The sequence below is a fragment of the Cebus imitator genome, unplaced genomic scaffold (genome assembly GCF_001604975.1).
Source record: "Cebus imitator isolate Cc_AM_T3 unplaced genomic scaffold, Cebus_imitator-1.0 Scaffold35, whole genome shotgun sequence".
Taxonomy (NCBI): domain Eukaryota; kingdom Metazoa; phylum Chordata; class Mammalia; order Primates; family Cebidae; genus Cebus; species Cebus imitator.
The window spans coordinates 7826914-7838831 of record NW_016107350.1 but is presented as its reverse complement, the minus strand read 5'-3'; positions in this window follow the sequence as shown (position 1 = coordinate 7838831).

Genomic DNA, 11918 nt, shown 5'->3' with positions numbered 1-11918 from the left:
ACATAGCTGGGGAGGTAGGGAAGAGACAATGGGGGGTGGTGAGAAAGTGGGCTGGGGACGAAGGGGAGGTTGGTGAGGGATAACATGGGGAGAAACGCCAGATATAGTATGCACCTAAAGTAAAATAAAAATGAAAAATTAAAAAAAAAAGGCTGCCCAAAGAGCTCCCATCCCTATTCCTTCTCCCTGTGGATGCTGACACACCTCCCATAAAGAGGTGGGGTTTTTGTCCTTCCCCTTGTATCTTGGAGGGTCTGTGATGACAGCAGAATTGGTGCTCTGGAACTTCTGAGAGTGGAACATAAAAGGCAATTCTGATTTCACCTGATTGTCTCAGGACACTCATTTCTGGAACCCAGCCACCATGCTACGAGGATATGGCAAGACCACAGAGAGGCCAAGTTTCTGGCCTAAAGATTCAGTTGGGATCCCAGCCAATAGCCATACAAGAGTCCCAACATGTGAGCAGATGAGCCCCAAGATACCTCTAGCCCCAGACACCATTTGCTGCAACATCATGGGAGGTCCCCAAGCAAAACTGCCTGATGGAGCCCAGTCAACCCCCAGAATGGTGAGAGGAAATACTGAAGTAATTTTTGTTGTTTTGGCGCAATTAATTACATAGCAATAGATTACCAAATAAGTACCACGATTGCTAAAAGAGAAACCCAAGTGGGTGGTTGTTAACGTTTAGTAAGCGAATAGAAAAGAACAGTTAATAATATCATGCCATATCTTATGTTAATGTTTTACCATGTTGAACAAGTGGCCCTAGATCTCCTTCAGGAATCACGCTATTTCCCACCTCTCCTAAGCCTGCTACCAGATGGACAGGATCCTGCCTTCTTCAAGGCAATTGGCCTAAATGAGCCAGATGGGCAAAAAGATAAATAAATAAATAAAAAATACAGCTTATGCTCAAATTGCCATCCATGTGTTTAATTTTAAAACTCGAAGAACACACACACTGTTTATCATTCCATGTGTCTAGGTACTAGGCTAATAAAATTGGGCCCCAAGATATTAAATCTAGATATACTATTCATTTTTAGAGTAATCTTACAAAATCACCTCCTTATCTTTAATACACTAATTCATCTTTTGCTTTTTTATAGATGCGGTCACTTATCCCCTGGGACCCAGACAAATCTTGGTAAGGCTCTGTGGTATGTATTTTAACCTGAGAATAGCAACAAATCCACGGACCTGTCATTCATTTGGATACTACGACATGCATGATTTAACAGGGCCACATTCTTGGACTAATTCCACTCTTCAGTTAGCCAAGAGGCAGCTGCTTGAACGTGTTCAAGGATGGAGAATGTGGCCGCTCCTGTTTCCACACCAACACTCACCCCTTCCATTCTCCAAAACCAAAATTCTCTTCCACTCAGGATCTGAGAATCCTACGACCTTGCTCTTCAAAATAACAACCTCCCTCTTTCTTCTTAAGCCAGCCCCTTCTGACTTTCCAGAGACTTTCCCCATAAATCATTTTCTCTCTACTATACCTCAGCTACTCCATCTTTCCTAACTCTTGACCCTACCTATGAACATTAGGAAAAAATTTTCTCATTCTAAAAATTAATTATTTCTTCTCCTTGCATCTCTTTAGATGTCTTCCTACCTTCCTTTTTGAACCAATCTCTGGAAAATGTTGTCAATATTTATTTTTCTCTTGCTCAATGCCCTTTTGTTCCTTTTCTACCACCGTCTGGATATTGACCACATGGTCTCAGCTGTTAGGGTTACCAATGATCCTCTGCAATTATTTCCATCCTTTGTAAATAATACTACTGTGATTTTCATATCACTCTCTCCCAATTTGACTAATTTCCTTCCTTCTTTTCTTTCTTTCATTCCTTTTTCTTTCTCTCCCTTTTCTTTCTTCTCTCTCTCTCTCTCTCTCTCTCTCTCTAACAATGTACAAGATATAATTTGTTACACAAAAAATAGGCAGAGACCAGTGGTTTCAGGTTTGCTCAACAAAACCCCTCAGGTGCTTCCCTCTTTCTCTTCTGATTTCCTCAGTGAGTTCTTGGCTTTTAATTCCAGGCCTGCTACTTCAGAATCTCAAGAGGGATGCTGTAGTCATAATAATCTCATCAGACATGTCCCTTGAGAGACTGAAAACAGGAAAATCATGTCCTTGGTCCATTTCTAAAAGCAAGAAAAATAATGGTAGCCCTCGGATTTCCACTTATTTCTTCCTGATCAGGACTGCATTACATGCTCCTGGATTATCAACCCTAGCAAGGCGGAATGTCTGTGATTGGCTTAGTCTATGATCAGACTATGATATTGATTATCCACTTCCCCAGGGATGATGGAAAGGTGTTATTCCACAGCACACAGGGTTCTGTCAGCCATGCATGCAGGTGTAGAAGACAACATTCACTTCTAACTTTCTGACTCCCCTTTCTCAGCCTTCTTCATCATGTCCTCTTACTTCAATTAGCCCTTAAATTTTGGTCTTTTCCAAGATTTCTTTATTGGATTAATATTCTCTCTATCCCCTTTTCTTAGATAACCTAACTTGTGTCCACCATTTGCATTATGCCTTAAACATCATAAATCTCCAAATCTTTTTCTTGAGTTCATGCCTTTTTTCTTGGCTTATGGTGATATATATCTCCAAAGGTCTTCCTGGCATTTCTACCCGGATTTTCCACAGTAAATTCAAAGTCAATACGTTAGAAAATGGAACTCATTGTTTCTGTCCCCAGTGCCACTCATTTTTACAACTCTTAGCATCTTGTCTGTTGATTAGTGGCACCATTTCATAACGATCTACCTAAAACTACAAACAAATCACTGCCATCTTAGACGCCTCCTTCTCCCTTACCCACCACATCCACTTAGTTACCAATTACTATCGTCTACTTCCTAAATACCTCACACATCTGTAGCCATTGCATCTCCGCTGTCACTGGCTTCTCCTCTACTTTTACTGCCTATCACCTCCCTTTCATCTTATCATAGTGTTTAACCTTGGACCCATTTGTATTAACTCATGTAGTCCATTGGATTTTTTGTCTTTGTGAATCTTTCATCACTACCAGACTTTAAGGTACAAGAGGATAAGGACCGTCTCTTTTTTATTTTTGAACCTATTACAACTACATCAACCTGGGACATAGTAAGCCCTGTGAAAATAGGTTCAATTCAGCCGGCCAAACTCATATATATCGAAATGACAATAGCAGCTCCCTGCACTAGGCTTTCTTTCTCATCTCAGGGCAACAGATTTGCAGGAAGAACCTCTATTGTTCACTTCCTTTGTTACTTCCCAAGATACTGAGCACATTACTCTCTACTAATGATGACAAAAGTATTCAATAATACTAAGAAGCCAAATAACCTTTGAGAATAAAGTGATATGTTCTATAGTCATGAGTGAATGTGGCATTGATTCATTTTCCATTTTGTATTGAGCCCCCATCCATCTGTATTGCATATGGACCCCCTAGTGGGTCACCATCAGGGCTGAATTTTATAAAATGCAATCATGTCTCTGATGATATCCATAATCTCTTCTGGATCTTATGTCTTATGATTCTGTGACTTTGAGGTAAATATGCCCATTAAGTAGGGGAAGGAAAAGTTCTGTCCCCAATGATGTCCTGTTTGGCTTAAAAATGTAAATACCTTATTTTTAACATCAGGTAAGTCTCAATCTTTGAAGGTTTCAAAGTATAATTGCTTTTTTGGAAAAGGCCATTTGAGAGCAGGAAATTATTCTTTTGAATTTGCGTCAAAAGTTGAAGGTATAGCATCTATGATTTATCAGAACTACCGGAATAAATTATAACTATTGAGGTATTCCTTTCTTCTATGAAATTTTTAGTGTAATAACTATTTCTAGAATACACTCCCATAAATAAAATTAAGATAAAATTAAAGTACTATAAAACAATTGATCGCACCAAATTTAAACATTTGTATTAGACTGAGGGAAGTTTTCTTTGCTTCTAAGAACACACAGTGGTTTTCAATTAATTTATAAACAAAAAAAATAAATGTTTGCATTTTTTTAGCTTTCTTTTTTACTATTTTTGTCTATCTTTTCACTGTTTGCTTTTTATTGTATACTTTCCTATCTCTGTAATAGACAGAATAATTACAAAAACACTCTGTATGGATATAGAAGACTTGAACAACACTATCAACTGACCTGACTAACACAATTCACCTTTTTGTCCAAGTAATCATAGAGCACTCACCAATACCAACCATAGGCTGTACCATAAAACAAGCTACAATAGATTTTAACAATTAATATCATATGGGATATGTCTTTTGACAACAAAATTAACTACTTTGATTTGATTTTAAAACAGGTATCAGAAAATCTCCAAATATTTTGAAATCAAGGAATCTATGTTTTAATAACCCCTGGGTTGAAGAAGAAATTAGAAAATATTCTTACATGAATGATAATTAAAATAATACATATCCAAATTTTTGGAATGCAGTATTTAAGGAGAATTTTATATCTTGACTTGCTTATATAAAAAAGAGGAAAGGATTAAAATAAACAGTCATTGCTTTCACCTTAAAAATCTTGAGAAAAAAGTAAATACCCAAAAATAAGCAGAAGAAAAGAAACAATAATGGAAAGAGTAGATATTAATGAAATAGAAAGCAGGTGAATCATAAAGAAAACCATGAATCAGAATTTTGATTTTTTGAAAATATTAACAAAATCAATAATGCCCTACCTAGACTGATGAAGATAAAAACAGAAAAAAAAAACAAATGACCAATATCAAGAATGAAAGAGATGATGTCACTAACAATTTATAGACATTAAAAGAATAATAAAATGTATAAACATTTATATCAAGACTTAAAGGGTTAATTATTTGAATGGTATGAATTACTAAAACTGACAGAAAGAGGAAATAGAAAATTAGAATAGTCCTATGATAATTAAAGACATGTAGTTTTATTTAAAACCTTCCCAACAAAATGCCAGGCACATATGGCTTCATACATGAATTCTATCAAACAATTAAGGAAAAAATAATATCAATTTTATAAAATGAATTAGAGTTCAAAATATGTTTTTTGTCTTTACTCTTTGATTTTAAAAGTAGCTCTAGGTTTAGAGAAGAGTTCAATCTGTAAATGATATGACTACTATAAAAAAATCTTTAAAATTAAATTGAGGAAACAGAACTACATCCAAACAAGAACTCAAATTCAAAACACCAATGATTGTAATTCTTTCCTGAGCTAGGAGACAGTGGGCTGAGGGTACCACTGCCTCCCAGCTCAGGAGGTCAGAAAGCTGAGACATGTTTTACTGTGCTTTGCCACAAAGTTATATTATGCTGAGTTGAAGTTACATAATGCTAGTTACTGCCTCATTTTTCTGCTGTTTCATATGATTTAACTTGCCATTTCTACTTCCTCTTCTATTTTTTTATCTCACTCTAATCAAGCTTTCACCCCACTCCTTCACTGAAACTACCCTTGATAAAGTTACCAATGACCTCCTGTTACCAAACCCAATTGTTATGTCTTTACACTGATTATTTCCTTCTCCTTGAAACAGTTTTTTCTACTGGATTTGGGGACATACACTCTCTTGGTTTTTCTTACTTCAAGGGCTATTCTTTCTTTGTTTCCATTGCTAGTTTTCCATCTGCTCCTACCTCAAAATACCAGGACATAAATTTTTTAATGCAACCTAATACACAAACCAGAAACAGAAAAGTCTCATAAAATGGAATTTACACTTACTACATGAGATATATGTTGACAATTGTCTATTCTAGTTAGATTTGTCTAATCTGTTTTAGCCTTGTTGACAGAAAAGTGTCAAACTCTGTAAAATATCTAAAGAAATTTATTCTAAGCCAAATGTGGAGGACCATGACCCATGACACAGCCCCAGGAGGTCCTGAGAATATGTGCCTGAAGTGGTCAGGCTGTAACTTGGTTTTATACATATTAGGGAGACATAAGGTATCAATCAATACATATGGATGATGCACTGATTTGGTCCAGAAAGGCAGGACAACTTGAAGCAGGGTGGGGGTTGTGGGGTTATTGGGGGGGGGGTTATAGGTTGTAGGTGGATTCAAAGATTTTCTTAATGGCAACTGGTTGGTTGAAGGAGTTAAATTATTATCTAAGGACCTAGAATCAATAGAAAGGAGTGTTCAGGTTAAGATAAGGAATTATGGGGACCATGGTTTTAATTATGCAGATGAAACCTCCAGATAGTAAACTTCAGAGAGAATAGATGGTGAATATATCTAATTAGACCCCCCCAAAAAAAATGCTAGACTCTTAATTAATCTCTCCTGGATCAAGAAAAAACCTGGAAAGGGGACAGGATTGTCTACAGAATATAGATTTTTCCCCACAAGAGACAGCTTTCCAGAGTCACTTCAAAGTATATCAAAGAAATATATTTTGTGGGTAAAATACCTTGATGTCTTTTAGGGCCTGCTAGCTGTCATGGGCTGTCACTAGAATCAGGTTGGGATTTGATGTCTTATTGCTACAAAGAGTCTGTTTTGTCAGTCTTAAGATCTCTGCTTTAATGTTAATGCTTATCAGTTGTGCCTGAATTTTAAAAGATAGAGTGCATAATGAGGCATGTCCAACCCCTCCTTCCCGTCATGGTCTGAACTAGTTTTTTAGGTTTACTTTGGAATGTCCTTGGCTGGAGAGGAAGGTTCCATTCAGTCAATTGAGGGGCTCAGAATTTTCAGTTTACAGGGTATTGACTAATTCTTTTTAATGCTTGTTGCCACCATTAAATTGATTTCAGGACCTCTACTGGTTCATAACCTGTCTTTTGAAAAATTCTACCCTGATGGTTGTAGTGCCCCAGTGCTCAGGTTTTGAAACTTTTCTCTAGTCATGTTCTTTCCTCAGTTTAAGCCATCCAATTTCTCAATTTTTAAAAGCGTTTACACACTGGAATTTTTCATAGCTATATCCCCAGCTCTTAAACTTCCAGGAACACTAACTTTTTATAGCTGAAAACATATTCTAAATTTACATGTAAATGTCCACAAGAAAACTTAAATGTAATTTGTCTGATACAGAACTTACGATATGCTCTCCCAACCCTTCTCTTCAGCCAGTCTACCTTGTTTTAGTTGCTGAGGGTAAAAATCTTGGCATTTCTTTTGATACCTCTCTTTTTCAAATCCACAACCATATCAGCAAAAACATCCTGCCAGCTCTATCTTTAAAATGTATTCTAATTTTGACCATCTTTCATCATCATCTCTCACCTGAAGAATGACGATAACCTCTTTATTGGTCTCCCTGCTTCCATTCTTATCCCATTAAAATCCATACTTCATATAGTAACCAGAATGATCCTTTTAAAATGTTAATCACATATCCCTGCTCAGAAGGTCACAATGGCTTCAGATTACACTGGAATAAAACCTCAAATACCTTCCAGGGCCGACAGAGCCTTGTGACCTGGCCTCCGTCCACTCTGAATACTCTTCCATTTCAGCCAGGCTGGATTCTTCATTTTCTCAAAGCCTTAGGAGTTCTCTTATCAGGAAGACTTTGGACTTTCTGATTTTTCTCTCTGAACCTTACTTCCACAGAGAGCACAGTTTTCCATATCTTCTGTCACTCAGATTCTGATAGAAGTTCAGAATTAAAGAAGTCACTGCTGACTATCCCACAAAAAAGAGCTAAACTTTGCACTTGTGATTTATCTGCTTTACTTGTATTCATAGCATTTATCATTACTCAACTTTATATTATACATTTGTTTGCTTATGGTCAGTTTTCTTATGCACTGTAAGTGTTACAATAGCATGAGCTCTGACTATTTTGTTTGCTGCTCCACCTGTAGTCCCTGGCACAAAAGAAGCATTCAATATATATTTGTGGAGTGAGTGATTCACCATTTCTGCTCATGCCCAAGGCCTTGGAAGCCCACCTCTTGCATCAGCATGCCCTGGATGTGGAACATGGAATCAAAGGAGATTATTTCCAAGCTTTAAGATTTAATGACTGCCCTGTTGGATTTCAGACTTGCATGGGGCCTGTAGCCCCTTTGTTTTAGCCAAATTCCCGTTTTTGGAACAGGAGCATTTACCCAATGCCTGTACCTGCATTGCATCTTGGGAATAACTAACTTGCTTTTTAATTTTTATTTTTACTTTTTTATTATATTTTAAGTTCTGGGGTACATGTACAAATCGTGCAGGTTTGTTACACAGGTATACATGTGCCATGGTGGTGGCTTGCTGCATTCATTGCCCCATCATCCACATTGGGTATTTCTCCTAATGCTATCCCTCCCCAATCCCCCCATCCCCTGCTATTCCTCCCCTAGCACCCTCCCCCCAGGCCCTGGTGTGTGATATTCCCCTCTCTGTGTCCCTTTGTCCCTGTGTTCTCATTTTTCAACAACCACTTATGAGTGAGAACATGTGGTATTTTGTTTTCTGTTATTGTGTCAGTTTGCTGAGAATGATGGTTTCCAGCTTAATCCATGTCCCTACAAAGGACATGAATTCATCCTTTTTTATGGCTGGATAGTATTCCGTGGTGTATATGTGCCACATTTTCTTTATCCAGACCGTCACTGATGGGCATTTGGGTTGGTTCCAAGTCTTTGCTATCGTAAACAGTGCCGCAATGAACATACGCGTACATGTGTCTTTATAATAAAATGATTTATAATCTTTTCAGTATATAACCAGTAATGGGATTGCTGGATCAAATGGTATTTCTATTTCTAAATCCTTGAGGAATCACCACACTGTCTTCCACAATGACTGAATTAATTTACACTCCCACCAACAGTGTAAAAGTGTTCTTATTTCTCCACATCCTCTCCAAAATCTGTTGTCTCCAGATTTTTTAATGATCGCCATTCTAACTGGCTTGAGGTGGTATCTCAATGTGGTTTTGATTTGCATTTCTCTAATGACCAGTAATGATGAGTATTTTTTCATATGTTTGTTGGCCGCATAAATGCCTTCTTTTGAAAGTGTCTGTTCATATCCTTTGCCCACTGTTTGATGGGGTTGTTTTTTCTTGTAAATTTGTTTAAGTTCTCCCTAGATTCCGTATATTAGCCCTTTGTCAGATGGGTAGATGGCAAAAATTTTTTTCCATTCTGTTGGTTGTCAGTTCACTCTTTTGCTGTGTTTCTTTTGCTGTGCAGAAACTCTTAATTAGATCCCATTTGTCTATTTTGGCTTTTGTTGCCATTGCTTCTGGTGTTTTAGTCATGAAGTCCTTTCCCATGCCTATGTCCTGAATGGTATTGGGTAGGTTTTCTTCTGGAGTTTTTACGGTGTTAGGTCTCATGTTTAAATCTTTAATCCATTTAGAGTTAATTTTTGTATAAGGTTTAAGGAAGGGATCCAGTTTCAACTTTCTGTATATGGCTAGCCAGTTTTCTGAACACCACTTATTAAATAGAAAATCCTTTCCCCATTGCATGTTTCTGTCAGGTTTGTCAAAGATCAGATGGTTGTAGCTGTCTGGCATTCTTTCTGAGGTCTCTGTTCTGTTCCATTGGTCTATATCTCTGTTTTGGTAACAGTACCATGCTGTTTGATTACAGTAGCCTTGTAATATAGTTTGAAGTCAGGTAATGTGATGCCTCCAGCTTTGTTTTTTGTTTTTTGTTTTTTTTTGCTTAGGATCATCTTGGCTATGCAGGCTCTTTTTTGGTTCCATATGAAGTTTAAGGTGGTCTTTTTCCAATTCTGTGAAGAAAGTCATTGGTATCTTGATGGGGATAGTATTGAATTTATAAATTACTTTGGGCAGTATGGCCATTTTCACGATACTAATTCTTCCTAACCATGAGCATGAAATGTTTTCCATCTGTTTCTGTCCTCTCTTATTTCCTTAAGCAGTGATTTGTAGTTCTCCTTGAAGAGGTCCTTCACATCCCTTGTTAGTTGTATACCTAGGTATTTTATTCGCTTTGTAACAATTGTGAATGGGAGTTCACTCATGATTTGACTCTCTGTTTGTCTATTATTGGTGTATAGGAATGCTTGTGATTTTTGCAAACTGAGACCTTGCTGAAGTTCCTTATCACCTTAGGGAGATTTTGGGCTGAGATGATGGGGTTTTCTAAATATACAACCATGTCATCTGCAAACAGGGACAATTTGACGTCCTCTCTTCCTATTCAAATATGCTTTATTTCTTTCTCTTACCTGATGGCCCTTGCCAGAACTTCCAATACTATGTTGAATAGGAGTGGTAAGAGAGGGCATCCTTGCTTGTGCCAGTTTTCAAAGGGACTGCTTCCAGTTTTTGTCCATTCAATATGGTATTGGCTGTGGTTTTGTCATAAATAGTTCTTATTATTTTGAGATATGATCCATTGATAGTTTATTGAGAGGTTTTAGCATAAATGTCTGTTGAATTTTGTCAAAGGCCTTCTCTGCAGCTATTGAGATAATCATGTGGTTTTTGTTTTTGGTTCTGTTTATGTGATGAATTATGTTTATAGATTTGCAGATGTTAAACCAGACTTACATCCCTGGGATGAGGTCAACTCGATCGTGATGGATAAGCTTTTTGATGTGCTGTTGCAATTTGTTTGCCAGTATTTTATTGAAGATTTTTGCAACAATGTTCATCATGGATATTGGTCTGAAATTTTCTTTTTTAGTTGCATCTCTGCCAGGTTTTGGTATCAGGATGTTGTTGGTCTCATGAATCAAGTTAGTGAGGATTCCCTCTTTTTATATTGTTTGGAATAGTTTCAGAAGGAATGGCATTAGCTTCTCCTTGTATCTCTGGTAGAGCTCGGCTATGAACGCGTCTGGTTCTGGATTTGTTTTGGTTGGTAGGCTATTAATTGCTGCCTCAACTTCAGACCTTATTATTGGCCTATTCAGGAATTCAACTTCTTCCTGGTTTAGTCTTGGGAGGGCGTAAGTGTCCAAGAATTTATCCATTTCTTCTAGATTTACTGGTTTATTTGCATAGCGGTGTTTGTAGTAATCTCTGATGATAGTTTATATTTCTGTGGGATTGATGGTGATATCCCCTTTATCATTTTTTATTGCATCTATTTGAATCTTCTCTCTTTTCTTTTTTATTAGTTTGGCTAATGGTCTATCTAATTTGTTGATCTTTTCAAAAAACCAGCTCCTGGATTTATTGATTTTTTGGAAGGTTTTTTTGTGTCTCTATCTCCTTCATTTCTGCTTTGATCTTAGTTATTTCTTGTCTTCTGCTAGCTTTTGAGTTTGTTTGATCTTGGTCCTCTAGTTCTTTTAATAGTGACATTAGGGTGTCTATTTTATCTTTCCTCGCTTCTCTTGTGGGCATTTAGTACTATATATTTACCTCTAGACACTGCTTTAAATGTGTCCCAGACATTCTGGTACATTGTGTCTTTGTTCTTATTGGTTTCAAAGAACGTCTTTATTTCTGCCTTCATTTCATTATCCAGTAGTCATTCAAGAGAAGGTTGTTTAGTTTCCATGTAGTTGTGTAGCTTTGATAGTTTCTTAATCCTGAGTTCTAATTTCATTGCACTGTGATCTGAAAGATTGTTTGTTATCATTTCCATTCTTTTGCATTTGCTGAGGAGTGTTTTACTTCCAATTATGTGGGAGGAGTTCTGTAGGTGTCTATTAGGTCTGCTTGGTCCAGATCTGAGTTCAAGTCCAGGATATCCTTGTTAATTATCTGTCTCATTGCTCTGTCTACTATTGACAGTGGGGTGTTAAATTCTCCCACTATTATTGTGTGGAAGTCTAAGCCTCTTTGTAGGTCATTAAGAACTCACTTTATGTATCTGGGTTTTCCTGTATTGGGTGCATTTATATTTAGGATTGTTAGCTCTTCTTGTTGCATTAATCCCTTTACCATTATGTAATGCCCTTCTTTGTCTCTTTTGATCTTTGTTGGTTTAAGGTCTGTTTTATCAGAGACTAGGA